At 47.6% G+C, this 16,792-nt stretch overlaps 1 pseudogene across 1 annotated transcript in view; it reads right to left on the bottom strand.

The window, feature by feature from the left end:
- Positions 1–6,518, bottom strand: part of LOC147998536 (butyrophilin subfamily 1 member A1-like) — an 11,108-nt pseudogene extending 4,590 nt beyond the window's left edge. The window contains exons 1-7 of the transcript XR_015645574.1: positions 6,262–6,518; positions 5,250–5,344; positions 3,511–3,696; positions 1,941–2,222; positions 1,627–1,827; positions 1,400–1,420; positions 1,292–1,318 (exon numbers count right to left, since the gene is read on the bottom strand). The product of XR_015645574.1 is annotated as a butyrophilin subfamily 1 member A1-like (transcript). The remainder of the gene's footprint in view (positions 1–1,291; positions 1,319–1,399; positions 1,421–1,626; positions 1,828–1,940; positions 2,223–3,510; positions 3,697–5,249; positions 5,345–6,261) is intronic.
- Positions 6,519–16,792: the final 10,274 nt, after the last annotated feature.

Genomic DNA, 16,792 nt, shown 5'->3' with positions numbered 1-16,792 from the left:
GATTGCTCTATGTGCATGTACACCTGCACACCAGAAGAGGACATCCGATCATATTACAGATGGTTGTGAGCCACCATGTGATTGCTGGGAATTGAACTCAGGACCTCAGGATGTACACACAGTGCTCTTAACCTTTTACCTATCTCTGCAGCCCTTCTGTGTGGCTTTTAGCTGTAAAATAGCTACATCTAATTCAAAAAGAAAAACAATGATAGGCGTAGTTGTCACATTACTATTCTAAACTTATTCAGTGTCACTGTTAAGCAAAATATTGCAATACAAGTAAATATGTTAGAGAGGAAAGTAAAGTTATTCCATAATCATCAGAAAACATTACTACATCAGCTCTTTTTTAAAAGAGCTATTTGGAAGTGTGTTGAAGAATAGAATGTGTACTAGTGTGGATATATAATGAATTTTTGGAGAAATTCCCAGTGTTCCTTGGGTAAAACATCTTTAAAGCCAGGTACAGCTATACCAGAGCACCAACATTCCAATCTCCTTCCTGTTGAGGACAGACACCCAAGTCTCTGCCCATCACCTTCATCAACACCTTCAGGAGCGTTTGTCAGTGTTCAAAGCTAGAGTCATGTGAGAGCAGGGAGCGTCAACTGAGATGGTTCCAATAGACTAGCTGTGGGAAAGCACTGAGGTGTTTTCTTCATTGATCAATTGATTGATTGATTGATTGATTTACATACAAGGAGCCTGCCATTGGGAGCAGTGCCACATCTATACAGGTGATCCTGTACTGGGCCAGCAAGAAACTTGAAGAAGCCATTGGGAACAAGCAAGGAAGCAGCCTTGCCCTGTGGTCTCTGTTTCAGTTCCTGGTCCAAGTCCCTGTGCTAGGTCCTGAGTTGAGTCCGAGACAAGGTTTTCCCCAATAGCAAACTATGATTCAAAAATGTGTATGACAAATATAACATCCCCTCTCCTAATTACCTTAGTGTATTACAGCAAGAGAAACCTAACTAAGATACATTCTTTAAAGACATCTCACTGCTGCCGTTTGCTTCAGACAGAAGCTGTGTGAGGTGCAGACAGAGGTCTAGAGCTACTGAAACTCAAGGGAACAATATATTTGTCAGGACTTGGTTGAATTAAGACTCAGGGAACAGGACAAACCAAAGAGTCACATATTTTCCAGCTCTGGGCAGAGATCAGGTGTCTAAATACCAGGCTTCCACCTCCCAGAACCTTCCACTTCTGTCCTCAGGAGGGAACCCATACTGCCTAGAATTAAGGAGAGGGCACTCAGGAATGATGGGACACTGGGACAGTCACTCACCGCGATTGTAGGCGGCTTTCCTCCGATCTGGAAAGCAACACACAGGAGTCAAGAGACCTACTGGGCTCCCGAGGGGAGGAGAGGGCTGAGGAGGAGAATAGGACTCACCAAGCTCCTCCCTGAGTGCACCTGTAAGACAGTGAGGAGAGGGGGTCTGTACACTTGGGGGGAAGAAACGAAACACAGTGTGGGTGCCTGACACTCTGACTGCAGACCACCCGAACCAAAGGACTACAGCCCTTCACTCTGGGGACGGTAGGTCACCTATCTTGATTCCAGAACACCAGGCCCTCCTGGGGACTCTGAATCTGTCTGTTGCAGCTGTGGTGACTCACTAGCAGTCCTGAGAGCATCCTCCTTTTCGGTCTGTGCCTTATCCTTCTCACAATGCATATGGATCTGTTCCTTCTGCAACTTCAGCCTTACAAAACGTTCCCATCCAAAAAGAGAGATTGTCCCCAAGACTAGAAGTCCCATCATGGTCAGGATCACGAGAAAAGCTGTCTTCCAGGGAGAGGCCTGAGGGAAGAAGGGCTCTGGGGCCCAAGCAGAGAGCCAGTGATTAGTGAAGCTGAAGAAAGACAGACCAGGACCTTCCAGGAAGACCATACACTTCCCAGTCCCTGAACAAGTGAGGGACAGCTCTCACCTGGGATGACCATGGCCATGGCTTTCTCCTGACCCAAGACGGGATTGAAGGTGGAGCAGGTCACATTCCTCACAGAGCTGTCTCTCAGCACCAGTGAGGTCTCTGTGGTGATCAGTCCTTCAGCATCTTCATGGAGGGTCTCTGAGGATGCTGGGAGATTCTCTCCTCTGGAGTCTCTCCAATGCACCTGGGGCTCCGGGTACCACCCTGAAGTCATGCACACAACACACACTCCACCATCTTCTGGACCTTTGATGTACACTTCAGGGACAGAGCCCATTGCTACAGGACAGATGTGAACACACAAGAAGCCATTTTAGGTTGAGGAACCCTGGGAGCAATTCTGTGACTCACAGGATCCGTTCACAGGGCAGATGGGAATTGAAGAGGAAAGGCTTTCCTGGATTAGGCTGCTCCCCTGTTGCCTGACAGAGGAAAGATAAGAGAGCCCACTGTGAGGAACAGAACAAAGGAGTAGGAGGCAGTGCTGACGCTAAGGTCCTGTTCCCCAGATGGTTCGTGATCAATCAGTAAAGGAAGCCATGGGCCAATTCCCAGTCAGAAGGTAGAGGCAGGAATTCTGGATCCCTAGAGGTAGGAGAGAGACACAGGGAAGAGGAGGGAGTTCATCATGATTTGAGGTGAGAACCAGGCAAACATGTGATATCTCAAACAGGAATAGCCATACAGCCACTCTACCTTGTGTGTGGTCAGGGGAGTTTAGCAACCAAAGAATGGGGCAGTTGGGACAGACAGATAAGAAAAACTAGTAAGGTGAAGATATTCCTGGCAGAAGAGAGTAGTGTCCAGTAATTGTCCCAGAAGACAGGTCGTAAAGGAACAAACGGTGTGTGTGTGTTTTGTCCCAAGATTGAAGGGAGGCCAGGTGGGGCCTGGTAGTGCAGTCTACTTCCTGGAGAAAGGTGAGTAGAGTGGAAGGACTACACACTACTCACAGGCATCACTTTTAACAACGCAAAATCCTGAGAAATCTGAAAGATGTTGAACACAGGAGCCCTGAGATGGAAACTAGTGCTCCATTTGTCCACACATCTGTGACCCTCATGGAAGGCTCACACCCAGCTCTCCTCTCCAGGGAAGTCAGACCCTGAGCTTCTTTCCTTCCTCTCCTCAACCACTTGCCTTTAGCATTGACCATCACGTGTCACTGACAACTCCCTAACCCACTCTGATTTTCCTGCCAACACCTCAAAAATATGCATTTCAACCGCTGGTATTTTCATAACACTGACATAATCCCTAATTCACAGAACTAGACACAGCACATTTTAGGAAAAACCACGTATAGAATATAGGTGGAATTTATCTATGGACAAACTTACTACCTGTTTCTCACCTCAAAATGGGAAATTAAAAATAAGTAGAGATTAAAATGAGAGACCAGAGCATCCATGTGAGCTCAGTATAACAGACAAGCTCAAGGACAGTCTGGCAAACATGAGAACTTCTCTCAAAGCATAAAAGAAAGGAAGGGCTGGGTGATGTGATCTGTGTTTCCTCCCACACATAGGTCACTCAAGGTTTTTAGAACAGGGATCAGTTAACCCACCTGCCACCTTAAGTTCCAAGATGGCCTCTTCATAGAGCACTCCCTGTTTGAAGTGGCAGACGTATATCTCACTATCTGACATCTGGACATTTTGGATCCTCACAGCAGCCTTGCCTTCATGGAACTGGTCCTTCACCAATGAGGTGCGCTGTGAATACCCAGGCAACTGCCCTCCCTTCTGCTCCTCTTGGTCCCGATAGACAAATACTGCTTCTGAGAATCTGGTGCGGAACCACCTCAGCTCCTCCATGTTCTCCATACTCATGAGTGGAAACACGGAGCAGGGAAGTATGGCTTCCCCACCCAGTGTGGCGACAATGGGGTCTGAGGGACCAAAGACCAGGAAATCCTCTGTGGACACAGATGTAGCAGTGAGAGGCTGGAGGGACACAGGGCAGTGCACAGAACACACTCTGAAGGAGAATATCATGTCAGGATAAGCAAGGGGTAGATTGCTCTAGGCATTGTGCATCAGGCATCCATGAGTAACTTAACCAATGTATGAATGGACAAGTTACCTTTGGACACAGCAGTGACCCAATAAATGATGCAAAAAAAACCCTCTTCTACCTCTGTCGCTGGCCCCAGACCCTTCCATGAAGGAATCCCTTCTGGATTCTTTCTCCAGCTTGCATTTACTTCCTCACCAGGCAGCTGAATCTTCACTGAGAATTCTAATGTCAGTGTGTTGGGGTAGGTTCAAAATCATAAATCTATAAGGATCTCTACCAATGTTCATATGGTTGGTTATTTGGCCACACCATGAGAGACACAGGTATAACTGGCTGGTCTCACACAAGACCCAGGAAAGTTCTGACACCCAATGCTAAATTCCGATATCAGTCAGTTTCTTCATCCTCTGAATAAGGAGAATATTAAAACATAGAACTGAAGCTGAAGAGAGGACTGAACAACTAAGATCCCAGAGATTCCTGCGGAAGACACAGGTTCCATTCCCAGCCCCCACTGGGTGGTTCAGGGCGATCAGTGTCACTCTTGGATCCTGGGGTCATCAGGCATACGTGTGTTACATGGACACACATTCTGGGGTGATTTCTCTGAACGAACCACCTACACTCCAGATGTCCCAGTAACTTCCTGGTACAGAAGAAAGATTGCCTCTCCCCGGGACATTGGCCCTGTAAACCTCTAGGACTTTCTCACAGGCAATGTGGCTCCAAGAGCTCCTTGTCACTGTGAACTGCTCCATTTGTGTCTAGCACACTGCTGCCACTAGAGAGTCCAGGATACATGAGAGCTGTCTCCCAACCCCAACCTCTGACCTTTACATGAAGGCAAAGCCTCTGCCTGCTCTGCTCAAGGGTCACTGCTGACCCTGACTCCCACCAAGGTACACCAGGCCATCAGGGCTCTCCGAACTCAGTCCTCCTCCATGCACCCCTCTTTCTCTCTTGTTGGGTTGTTCTGCTGCAGCCACACTGGCCTCTCACACCCCAGGCACAATGCCAGCACCAAGGCTATCCCACCTATACTCCCCAGGGAGGATCTGGCTATGTAGTTCAGACTGGCCAAGGGCTCACCGTATTCCAGTGTCAGCCTCTCGAAGGCTGATGCACGCATGTTCACCTAGATTTTCATTCCTAGCTCACTACAAATGGAAAGATGGCAAAATGCTTGGTGCCAGGTTTGTGAGTATCCTGCACATCTGAGCTGCACAGCTCCTGGCACATCCTGGTCACTGTAGGGAGACACGGGAAGGGAGAACAGGACAGACTCACTTGCGGTCACCCAGCAAAGCAGCTGTGTAAGGACCAAGAGGCAGGAGTCCTGGAAGAGCAGAGAAGCCTTGCAGTAAATTCCCATCTCTTCCGAGCTGAAGAGAGAAACAGGAGAGGCTGATAAACACCCTGGGCCAGGCAGCAGAAGGAAGATCCACCCAGATGTTGGACCCCTCATCAGAGACTGCAAATCCATCCACAGGACTGACTTATCTGTGCACACAGGGTGAAGGCTCCCCACAAGCCAACACTGAGAAATGGCCCGACCTGGGCTGCTCTCAGCCCTGCAGAAGACTGGGTGGCTGGGGACGTCAAGTCATCTGAGAGGAAGCTATTACTTTATTTCCCACCCAGTCCCAGCTCTAGGGCAACCAAGCTCTACACAGAAATATAGGCTCTTCCTGTCCCACACCCTTGAGGAGAGCCCAGTATAGACACCATGACTCCAACTCCCCCTTAGCCACATACTGCCTGTGACCCCCACACATAGAGCCTGGGCCCAGCCCCATCCTCAGGAATACCTTGGACCCTGTATTCTTTGGCTCCACAACTGTGACCAGCCCCTTACAGGCAGCGTCAGAGACACAGATCTCTGAGAAGACTGACATGGCCATCACAAAAGCCTTGTTCTGGATCTTGGTTGTGGAGTTTGTCTACACTTCTGTTCCAGCCCAGCCTGAGCCATAGCTCCTGAAATGACTTTACATGACAGGTGCCATACACACACGTCCCACAACACAGGTTTATCCTCATAGTCTCTGTTGGAAAAGACCAAGGTGGGTGTACACAGGGTTCTAAAGAACAAGAACTTCATTAAAGAACAGCTTCTTCCCAAACCACCTGCTGCTTGGAAGGAGAAGGGGTGGGAGGGAGCCTAAGGGAGAAGGGAAACAGAGGCTCTCTGAGCTGTCTCCATGCTCACCCACCAGGAGGGTGACCTGCTGGGACTCACTCAGCCTGAGCTTCTCTCTGCTTCTTCTGCAGGCCCCAGTTGTCTTCAATGCCCACCTACCTGCTTCTCTTGGCTCCCAGCTTTGAAAGGCCGTGACTTCATCAGGAACAGCTCAGGGCAAAGGCGACACAGCAGACCCCAAGTCTTCCTCTCACACCTCAGCCCTGCTCCAAGAGGCTCTTCCCAAAGTCAGCGGTGGGTTTCCACAGCTCCAGAATCATGGTTTCTAGAGCAGCATACTACAAATACAGCATAACCCAGGTTGTCACAGCCACTCCAGAGACACTGACAAAGACAACAATGAGGATGACCACAACAGGCTGCCACACGGGCCAGGGCACAAATACGATGAGGACAGATGGACGGACAGATGATCAGACGAGCAGACAGACGGACCAAAACAACCAATACTGTGGTGTCACGCCTAATCAAGCAGCGCCCTTTGAGCCAACAGAGCAATTACAGTTTCAGCCACTGAAAGCAAAGGTTCCAGCAGTGTGAACAGGGTGTGTGTTCCTTCTGTACGTGGTGTTCTAATGGGAAGAGGTGAAGGTTCACTTCACCACCCCAACCACAATCCCACCCTGCTTCCCACGCGGTCCAAGGGAAAGAATCCTAAGACCCCCATTTACGGAAATTTTAAAAGATGACAGAAAGGAGACAACAGATCTTTACTGGATCTGTTGTAAGCATCAGGAGTGGCTCACATCTGCACACCACAGACTTATGTCAACTCCTGTCACAGCTCCAAACCCACATGGTGTCATGAGCCCAGGTCTAGCTCCAGTAACTGCTGAGGTGAGGGCCAGGTGGTCTGTCTTCCATAAACATGTAGTTCCTACCACAATCCCTGCTTCATCTGCAGCCCAGCCCAACCCCAGCTCCTAACATCACAGACTCAGCAGAAACCTGCGAGGGACCTTGGACTCCAGGGGCCTGGCTGTAAACACACCTTATCTCCTTCTCAGTCCCCAGCCCATGTCTCCCAAAGGGGAGGACCAGTTAAGGCAGTCACCAGGAGCTGACAGAGAGACTTAGTGGACACTGAGGAAACCAGGACAGGATGCCCATTGTGTCTTCTCCCAGGGCATCACAGTCACAGGCAGCTGTATCGACAGTAAGTGCTAATAAAGGAGGAAGAGATGACTGCTCTTATAGTCACATGATCCTGCCTCTGTACACTAACCCTAACCATAACCCATCCTAAGGGTCCTAACCATAACCATAACCTGGACCTGAATCCTACCTGTTCTAACCCAAAACCTACGGACACTAACACCAGCACCATAACCCTAAAACTGACCATAACCCTCCTCCTAACCCTAACACTAACCCTAGCAATGCTATCTCTATCCATAGACATAGCTTCTCTAAGGTAGAGGCTAGACCATCAGGAACTCAAGGTCATCCTTAGCTACATAGTGAGTTCAAAGTCAGCCTGAGCTATGTGAACCCTGTCTCAAACCCTGGAGTCTGAGTGACACAGCACACGTCTTTACACCAGCAATGGTGGAGTGCATGATCACTGTCTCTTTTAGTCCAGCCTGGGCTACTCATCCAGTTCCAGGACACCTCTGTAGTGGGCTCCTCACTCAAAAAGGAAAAAAAGGAAAAAGAAAGAAGGAATGAGAAATAGAGGGAAGAAGAGAGGGAGGAAGGGAGGTTTGAAGGAAGGGAAACATCACCAGCAAAACAAGGGGTGACATCACAATTAAGTAGATAGAAAGCATTAGCCGCCAAGCCTGACATCCTGAGTTGGATTGTAGATCCACATGAGGGTAAGAACAGACCTGACCGCCATCCTGTGACCTCCGTGAGTGAGTCAAGGCAGGGCACACTGGTTCCTATTTGACTGTACTCACACAAATGCCCACACTATACACACAAGAGTAAATGAAGAGGGGTTGGGGATTTAGCTCAGTGATAGAGCCCTTGCCTAGGAAGCGCAAGGCCCTGGGTTCAGTCCCCAGCTCTGAAAAAAAGAACCAAAAAAAAAAAAGAGTAAATGAAGAATCCTCTTCAAAGATTCATTTCTGTTCAGTGTGGGTGGCTGTTTTTGCCTGCATGTGCTTATGGGCATCTCATGTGTGCCTGGGGCTCAGGATCAGTAGTGGGCATTAGAGGAGGTGAAATGGAGCTACGGGTGTTTGTGCACAGTTGTATGGGTGCTGGGAACTGAACCCATGTCCTCTGCATGAGCAGCAAGCACTCTTATCCACTGAGCCCACTCTCCAGTCTCATGAAGAATTTTTTGCATTGGGACCAGTAAAACCTTTTCTTGAGGGCTCTCTTTTTGGTGATGTTTGATCTCTATCATTTGTAGCATAAAGAGAAAACAACGAATATGGTACTGGGGTAGCTCTGGCAAACTGGTGTTAGTGGGGACACAGGAACAATAGGATGTGACTCTTGGTAGTCAATTTGATGATATATGGACTTAAGTAACACACAAATATGGAGGACACCCCTGAAGGACTTTTGCTTAATTTGAGGTAGAACGATATGCAGAGTGTAGTTTTTGTTACCCATCATTAAGCTCTGGATAGACTACACTACCAGCCCTGCCTAGATTCTCTCAGATGCATGGATAAAACACACACACACACACACACACACACACACACACACACACACATTAGCTTATTTTCAGCCTGCCTTATTGACTCAATAGCTGGGCAGTTCTGAGTCATCCTTGGCTATCTCGCACACTTCTGTCCACTCCCAGGTCAGCATCCTAAATCTGCCCTCAACATCAGTTGCTCAATTACCATCTCCTTGTTCAACCCCCTAAATCTGCCCTCAGCTTATTTATGCTTCTAGTGACTCACCTGCTACCACAGGAACAGTCAGGGAAGTGGCCAGTGGCCATCTTCCTGAGATCTCAAATGGCTGATGGCTCCTTCTCACCCCGTACCCCTGGAACCACAACAATGAGGAATCTTTTCCCCTCCCCTGACTCTCCTAGCCTGAGTGCAGGAAAACACGAAGTCCTACCTATTCAGCCCATTGGCATCTAGCTAGCATCATTATTGGTAGCTCAAGAGCAGACTGGGAACAGGACCTTCAAAGTTCACATGTGGATTCCTGACCAAACATCTGAACCACTCCCTACATCTCACAATTTCTGTCCCATTCAAAAAACTCTTCTCTGAGACATAAATTGAACAAAACCATAAAAATCATATAAATTGCGAAGTATGACATGTTACAATTAAGATCTAATCCATCATGTTTGTCAATTAGATAAAGTACCCGACCATCACTCCTACATTAAAGAGGTACAATTCTACCCATGAATATATTTAGATCTTAGCCTGAAACATCATCTGGAAACCATGTCTTCCACTCTATAGCTTCTCCCTCAGGGCTAAACAACTTGAGTTTGATTAGGAGACTATAACTAGTCTTCAACCCTATCAGAAATCCGAGTATGAATCAAACATTACCTGAGTATATAGAAAACACCAAACGTAGATACCAAACCTTCTAAACAACTATAGAGACAGCTGACTACCTGGACACCCCTAATTACACAAATATTGGAGCTCTGTCTTCACCCTTCTGGTACAGAACCGCGTGGCAGACTTTTCGTGAAGGATGAAATATGAAGGAACAGCTTAACCTGTCTTGGCAGAGCTCAGTAGCCAACTAACCCACTGTGAGAGCTAGGATTTTTCCACCAGCCACAGACAGCCCCTCCCATCCAGGAGGGAGTGCAGCAGAAAGAAATATCTGGGGCACTTCCTAAGGTCACTAGGATCCCTTCACAAGACTCTTCACAGCAGGACTGTCTTAACATAACCTAAAGGAATGCATTTCAAGGACCCTGACACTGCCCTGGTTTCTAGTGACCTTAGGTTCACCAATGCCCCTGTATGTCCAATCTCTATCTCTGTAACCTGCCATTTATGAAATTTATGAAACTGTACTTTACGGATTGTTCAAGGTCCGCCTCTCCTCTCGAGGTAGGCGGACCCCAGCTTGCTGGAAATTAAAAAAAAATTCCTCATGCCCTTACAGCGGTCTCCGGTTTCACGTCTCATTCACGGGAGTCTCTTGGGTTGGGTCACATATTTGCTGCATCGGCCAGGAAATGAGACTCCTCTGCAGAGATGCAAGAGGCAGTGAATGGAGGACTCAGGCCTGAAGGTCAAGTACCGAGGTTGTCTTGCTTTCTTTGTTACTGTCTAACTCTCCTGTGCCCTATTTCTCTCAGTTTCGGTGTTGTTCAAGGAGCGCATATTCGGGTGGGGTCGACTGCAGCAGACAGAGGTACCTAATGTTGTGGCTTCAGGGAGTCTGGAGGATGCTTCAGGCCCCCTCTGTGGAACCTTTTGGCTCGGTACCATCAGGAGCTGGCCGAGTCACCAGTTAGACTCCCTGGTCTCTGGTTTGGTGTGAGCATCCTGTTTGCTATTTTGTTCTCTCTCTCTCTTTGTGTGTTCCTGTTAGCAATCTGTCTCTGATTTTTTTTTTTTTATTGACTTGGACTAACAAAATTTTTGGACATGGGGCAGAAGAAATCAACTCCCTTGAGTCTGACAGTACGTCATTGGAATGACACTAAGGGATGAACTAACAATCTTTCGGTGACCATTAGAAAGGGAAAATGGACAACCTTGTGCTCATCTGAGTGGCCTCCGTTTGAGGTCGCATGGTCCACCACTGGGACATTTGAGCTCTCTGACATAAATGAAATGAAAAGGAAGGTATTTGGAGATGGCTGGACTGACCACCCTGACCAGGACTCCTACATTATTGTTTGGGAGATCTTAGTAACTAAACCTCCTCTCTGGATCAGGCATGTAGTCCTATCAAGTCTATGTAGAAGGAACCACAGAAGATGATTCTGCACGACACCGGCACAGCAGACCTCCTTCTGGACCCCCAACTACATACCCCCCAGCAACTGCACCAAGGCCCCACCAGAATCAAATGAAGTGTCTGAAGTGCTGCCAGCCCCAGCACCTTCAGGACTCTACCCTCCCCTTCCCCAAACAGATGGGACCCAGGGCCATTAATGGGAATCTGGAATAGGGGAGCCACCTCCCCTGATACCATGGTGGTTCTCTGTGTTCGAGGCTACGGGCCCACAGATGAGGATGGGAATCAGGTCATGCAGTACTGGCCTTTTCCGTCCAGATTTATATATGGAAAGCACAGCACCCGCCCTTCTCAGACAACCCCAAGGGATTCGCTACCCTAATAGAATCAATTCTCTTTCCCCCTCAGTCCACCTGGGATGATTGTCAGCAGCTCCTCCAGGTCCTCTTCACCACTGAGGAAAAGGAACTTCTTCTCGTAGAAGCCAGGAAAAATGTTCCCGGGGCCAGCGGGGTCCCCACCCAGAATCAGGCTGACATTGACGGTGGATTTCCCAGCAGGAGACATAATTGGGATTATAATTCAGCTGAAGCTAAGAAGTGCATAAATGTCTCCAGTCAGTCTCTGCTGTCAGGAATCAAAGGCACTTCCCAACGACCAAACAATTTGACTAAGGTAAGAGAACTGAGGCAGGGTTTTGATGAGTCCCCAACCAACTTCCCAGAGCATCTCATGGAATCATTATGTCATTACACAGCCTATGACCCTAGCAGTAAGAGCACCAGGCTTCCATGACCATGGTTTTTATAGGTCAGGCCAGTAGGGACATTAAAAAGAAACTTCAGAGATGGGAGGGGCTGCAGGATGGGTCTTTGAGGGGTTTGGTGCAGGCTGCTGAGAAAGTTTTTAACAATTGAGAGACAGAGGAAGAAAGCGAACGAGGAAGACAGGAAGAAGAAGATGAGAGAGAGATTAAGAAAGAAAAAGACCAGGAGAAAAATTTACAGAGGATTTTGGCAACAGTAGTGAGGGAGAGTAGAGAAGCTGGGTCCCGACTGAAAAAGGGGGAAAGGCTTCTTGACACGGACCAGTGTGCATACTGTAAGGAATGGAACGAGGCCACTCATGGCTAGGGAATGTCCCAATGAAAAGAAGGCAGGGAGGGAGGCCAGGACTTGGGAGAGGCACTCCCCTACCCCAAAGGTGCTGGCCCTGAGTGATGAAAACAACTAGGGAGAACAGATTTCCGATCCCCTCCCCGAGCCCAAGGTAACCTTGAGAGTGGAGGGGAAAGCCACCCAATTCTTGGTGGACACTGGAGGCCAGCACTCTGTCCTGATCCAGGTGGACGGACCTATCTCCAACAAAAAGTTGTGGGTGCAAGGGGCCAAGGGGATCAAACAGAATACATGGACTACCTGAGAGCAGCTGATCTAGGTGTGGGCCAGGTATCCCGCTCATTCATGGTTATCCCCCATTGACCCTACCTACTACTTGGGCAAGACCTCCTCACAAAGATGGGGGCCCAAATTCAATTCCTCCCAGATGGACCACAGTTGAAGGGACTGATTGGCGAGCCCATCAAAGTCCTTATGGTTAGGTTAGAAGACCATGGTTTGGGCCCCCTCTTGAAGGACCAACCCACCTGCAAGCATCGACTGGTGGCTAAAAACCTTTCCCCAGACATGGGCAGACACAGCAGGGGTCAGGAAGTCCATATGCTGGCCCTGTCATCCTTATAGAGCTCAAGGCCCAGGCTACCCCAACCTCAGTACATCAATATCCTATGTCCCAAGTGTCATGCCCAACCTCGACCGGCAAGGAAGAAACGATCAGAGAAGATCTTCTTCAAGCAGTTTTACTCAGGAACCTTGATACAATCTTCTGACCCCGGGAAATCCCTGCACCACACTTAAATAGCTAGCACTAGCCAATCCTAGCAAGCCACGTGGGGACAGCAGATAGGTTGTACTATGTGGAAGCGACCAGGCCAAGCAGGAACAGCCAAATAAGGACTTGTTTTTCTCAAGGACTTGTTTTTCTCAAGGAGCGGAAGACAGAAACCGGACTTGTTTTTGTCAAGGAGCAGAAGGCGGAAACCAGCGCCATCCCCAGGGGCGCGGGACCTCGAGGCTTCCTACAGTTCCCCCTTTTTGTTTTGTTGGCACCCAGACGACACTGGCATATACTGAGTGTGGCGACCCTCCCCCCCGTCTTAGATTCGTCCCTTCGTGTACCCATCATAGGATTACCTTGTCATCCTCAAGGCTCCATGTCTTACGTGAGAAGGGGAGTTGCCCGTCACTGAGTAGGGTCACTCGATATACTCAGGGACGATGGAATATGCCAGGGGAAACAGGGCCCAGTAGAGTAAGGGTGGTATATATCTTATATGACTGTTAGCCACACCTGGGGGGACTGTCCTGACTCAATGACTGCAAATGCCTGCACGACCATGACCGCATGCCGCCTCTGTATGAACCTCATCCTGCACAAACACCACAGGCTCACTAGGGAGACCAGCAGCAAGAGTCCAGCTAGGGCTTCCATACCCGCCCACTCCCTCAGATGATTCACAGCAGCAGCAATCCAAGATGACAATCCCGTAGCCAGTCCATTATGCACGTGTGGAATTCACGGTCACGATGACTACACGTAGCTGATCCATTAAAAAATCGAATTCTCCAGTCCAATTACCCAAAAGATAACTTAATAACTGTTTAGACAAATTAAAGGAGTGGGCTTAACGGTCACAACGTATCGGCATGGGTCTCGGGAACACCGATAGTATCCCCCACCGGGGCTCCGTTTGGACCAGCACTTGGGTCACACCGAGAAGTATCAGCAACAGCAGGATCTTCATTCTTGTTCCACGTACTGGTCAATCTTTCAGGGACCCACAACGTATCTTGTCGATCCTGAGGAAACACACAAACAGACCCTCTCACCCACGCCAGAATGGGATCTGGCCCATGCCATAAGCCAGTGATCACATCTTTTCATTTCACATAACCTTTCAACCTGCCCACCCGACATTGATGTCGGACAGCGGCAGAAAGGCCATCATCATCCAAAATTTAAAAATTAAGAGTAAAAAGAGCCAAGGATATCTGTTCCTTGGGGGTTCTACCATGGCCTATTTGTTTAATTAGGCATTCCTTTAATGTACTAAGAGCTCGCTCAACAATACCTTATCCTTGGGGATTATAAGGGAGGCCATGGCTCAACTGTACATCCATCTGTTTACAAAAGGATTTGAAAGATTGGGCAGTGTATGCTGGGCCATTATCAGTTTTTTTTTTTTTTTTGGTTCTTTTTTTCAAAGCTGGGGACCAAACCCAGGGCCTTGTGCTTCCTAGGCAAGCGCTCTACCACTGAGCTAAATCCCCAGCCCCCATTATAAGTTTTTAAGTGTTGAGGCTTTCCCCACGCAGCCCAGGCTTCTAGGCAGTGTCCAATAATATTGCGTGCCTTTTCTCCACTCATAGGGGTAGCATGAATGACACCTGAACAAGTATCCACAGAAACATGAATGTATTTTAGAGTCCCAAATCCAGATACATCCATTTGAGTTACATCCATTTGCCAAATCTTTAGGGGTAGGAGCACCCTAGGATTAATCCCTACACTAGGGGGATGGTGAAAAGTGATACACTGTTGACATCCTAAAACTATCTGTCGAGCATCTGCTCGAGACAGATGAAACTTCTGCTGTAAGGTTTTAGTAGGCACATGAAATTGTTGATGAAACTGTCGGGCTTGATCCAATGATGAGCTTAAGAAGATAAACTCCATTCGGGTACATCTATCCACAAGATCATTTCCCTCACTGAGAGGACCAGGCAAACCTGTATGAGCTCTAATATGTTGGACAAAAAACTTGTGACCTCTTTCCTAGATCAATTCCTGAAGTTCCCTCAGCAGCTGGCATACTGTGCTGCAAATTGTAATACGGCCAGCCACTTCTAATACCTTAACTGCATTAACAACATATGATCAATCAGAGAGCAAATTAAAGGCAAAGGAACAATTTTTAAACACTTCTAGCACAATCTTGAGTTCAATTACTTGTGGAGAGCTGGGTTGATATTGACACAAAATTGGCTCTTGATGGTCAATCATATAGGCTCCGCAGCCATTTTTGGATCCATCTGTAAAAATGTTTGGCGCCCCCTGTATAGGAACACTGGAGGTAACCTTAGGAAAGATCACGGGATGTTCCTTAAAGAAGGATAGCAAAGGGTGTTTTGGATAATGATTATCTATCTCTCCATGGAATCCACAGCGTAATACAGCCCAATCATCCACAGTGCCACACAAGATCTTCATCTGCTGACCTGTATAGGGCACTATGATCGAGGTTGGGGAAACACCAAAATATTGTATGCACTGTTGGATCCCATTCAGGGCTAATTGTGCAACTGCTGATCTAGCTGGAGAAGCTCTGGGAAAAACCCAAAGCAGAGGGCCATCTTGCCACAACAATCCTGTGGGCTGCATGTAGGTGGCTAGAATGCATAGCACAATGTCTGCACCCTCCTCCCATCGATGTAACATTGCGCCTTGTAATCCTTTCTTCAACCTTGTTTAAAACTTCCCTTGCTTCATCAGTCAATTGTCTAGGAGAATCCAAGGCCCAATTCCCAACTAAGGTATTATACAATGGTTTTAATTCATAATTTGCTAATTTTAAATAACATCTGACCCAATTAATATCTCCCAATAATTTTTGAAAATCATTAAGAGTCTTAAGATTATCTTTCCTCGATTCAACCTTTTGGGGGATAATGATATAAGGGCTTACTTTTGCTCCTAAATAATTTACAAGATTGCCCTTTTGGACCTTTTCAGGGGCAATAATCAATCCTTTACCTTCTAGCAATTCAACTAAATTTCCATATGCTAAATCTATAATCTCTTCATTCTTCACAGTTAAAAGGATATCATCCATTAAATGGACGCATCTCAGTGCGGGAAACTTCTGACTTAATGGGGCGATGGCATTGCCCACAAAAAGTTGACACATAGTAGGGCTATTGGCCATACCCTGTGGTAAAACCACTCATTCATATCTTTGATCAGGTCCTTCATGATTGCATGATGGAACAGTAAAAGCAAATCTTTCACTATCCCTTGGACAAAGAGGTATGGAAAAAAGCAATCTTTTATATCAATCACTACAACAGGACAACAGGCTGGCAGAGAGGATAAAAGAGGAAGCCCGCGTTGCACTGGGCCCATGATTTGCATCTGCTGATTAATAACTCGTAAATCATGCAACAGTCTCCATTTCCCTGACTTCTTTTTAACCACAAATATTGGGGTATTCCAAGGTGACACTGATGGTTTTATATGCTTCATAGCCAGCTGGTCATCTACCAGGGCTTTAACTGCAGCAAGCTTCTCAGAGGAAAGTGGCCACTGAGGAACCCACACCGGCTTCTCTGTCTTCCAGGTAATGGGAATGCCTTCCTCAGCGGCCCCTAGGAAAAACCCAGGTTCTGATGCCTTTCTCTCTGTTGGGCAGTTATACGGCTAATCCTACCCTGCAGGTACTTCCCTATTCCTTTACCGGGAAAATAACCCATATTTTTCATAATCTTTTGTGAAGTATCAGAATATTCATTGGTCAATTTGAGACCCATGTCTTTCAGCAAATCTCTCCTCCAAAGGGAAATGGGTAGATCCAACACATAAGGTTGCATAACTCCTGAATGCCCTCCCTGATCTCTCCAAATCAGGTGTCTTGCACTCATATCAGGAGCTC

The sequence above is a fragment of the Rattus norvegicus genome, chromosome 20, assembly GCF_021556685.1.
Source record: "Rattus norvegicus strain SHRSP/BbbUtx chromosome 20, alternate assembly SHRSP_T2T, whole genome shotgun sequence".
NCBI classification, from domain to species: domain Eukaryota; kingdom Metazoa; phylum Chordata; class Mammalia; order Rodentia; family Muridae; genus Rattus; species Rattus norvegicus.
This window is presented reverse-complemented; position numbering and strand designations above follow the sequence as displayed.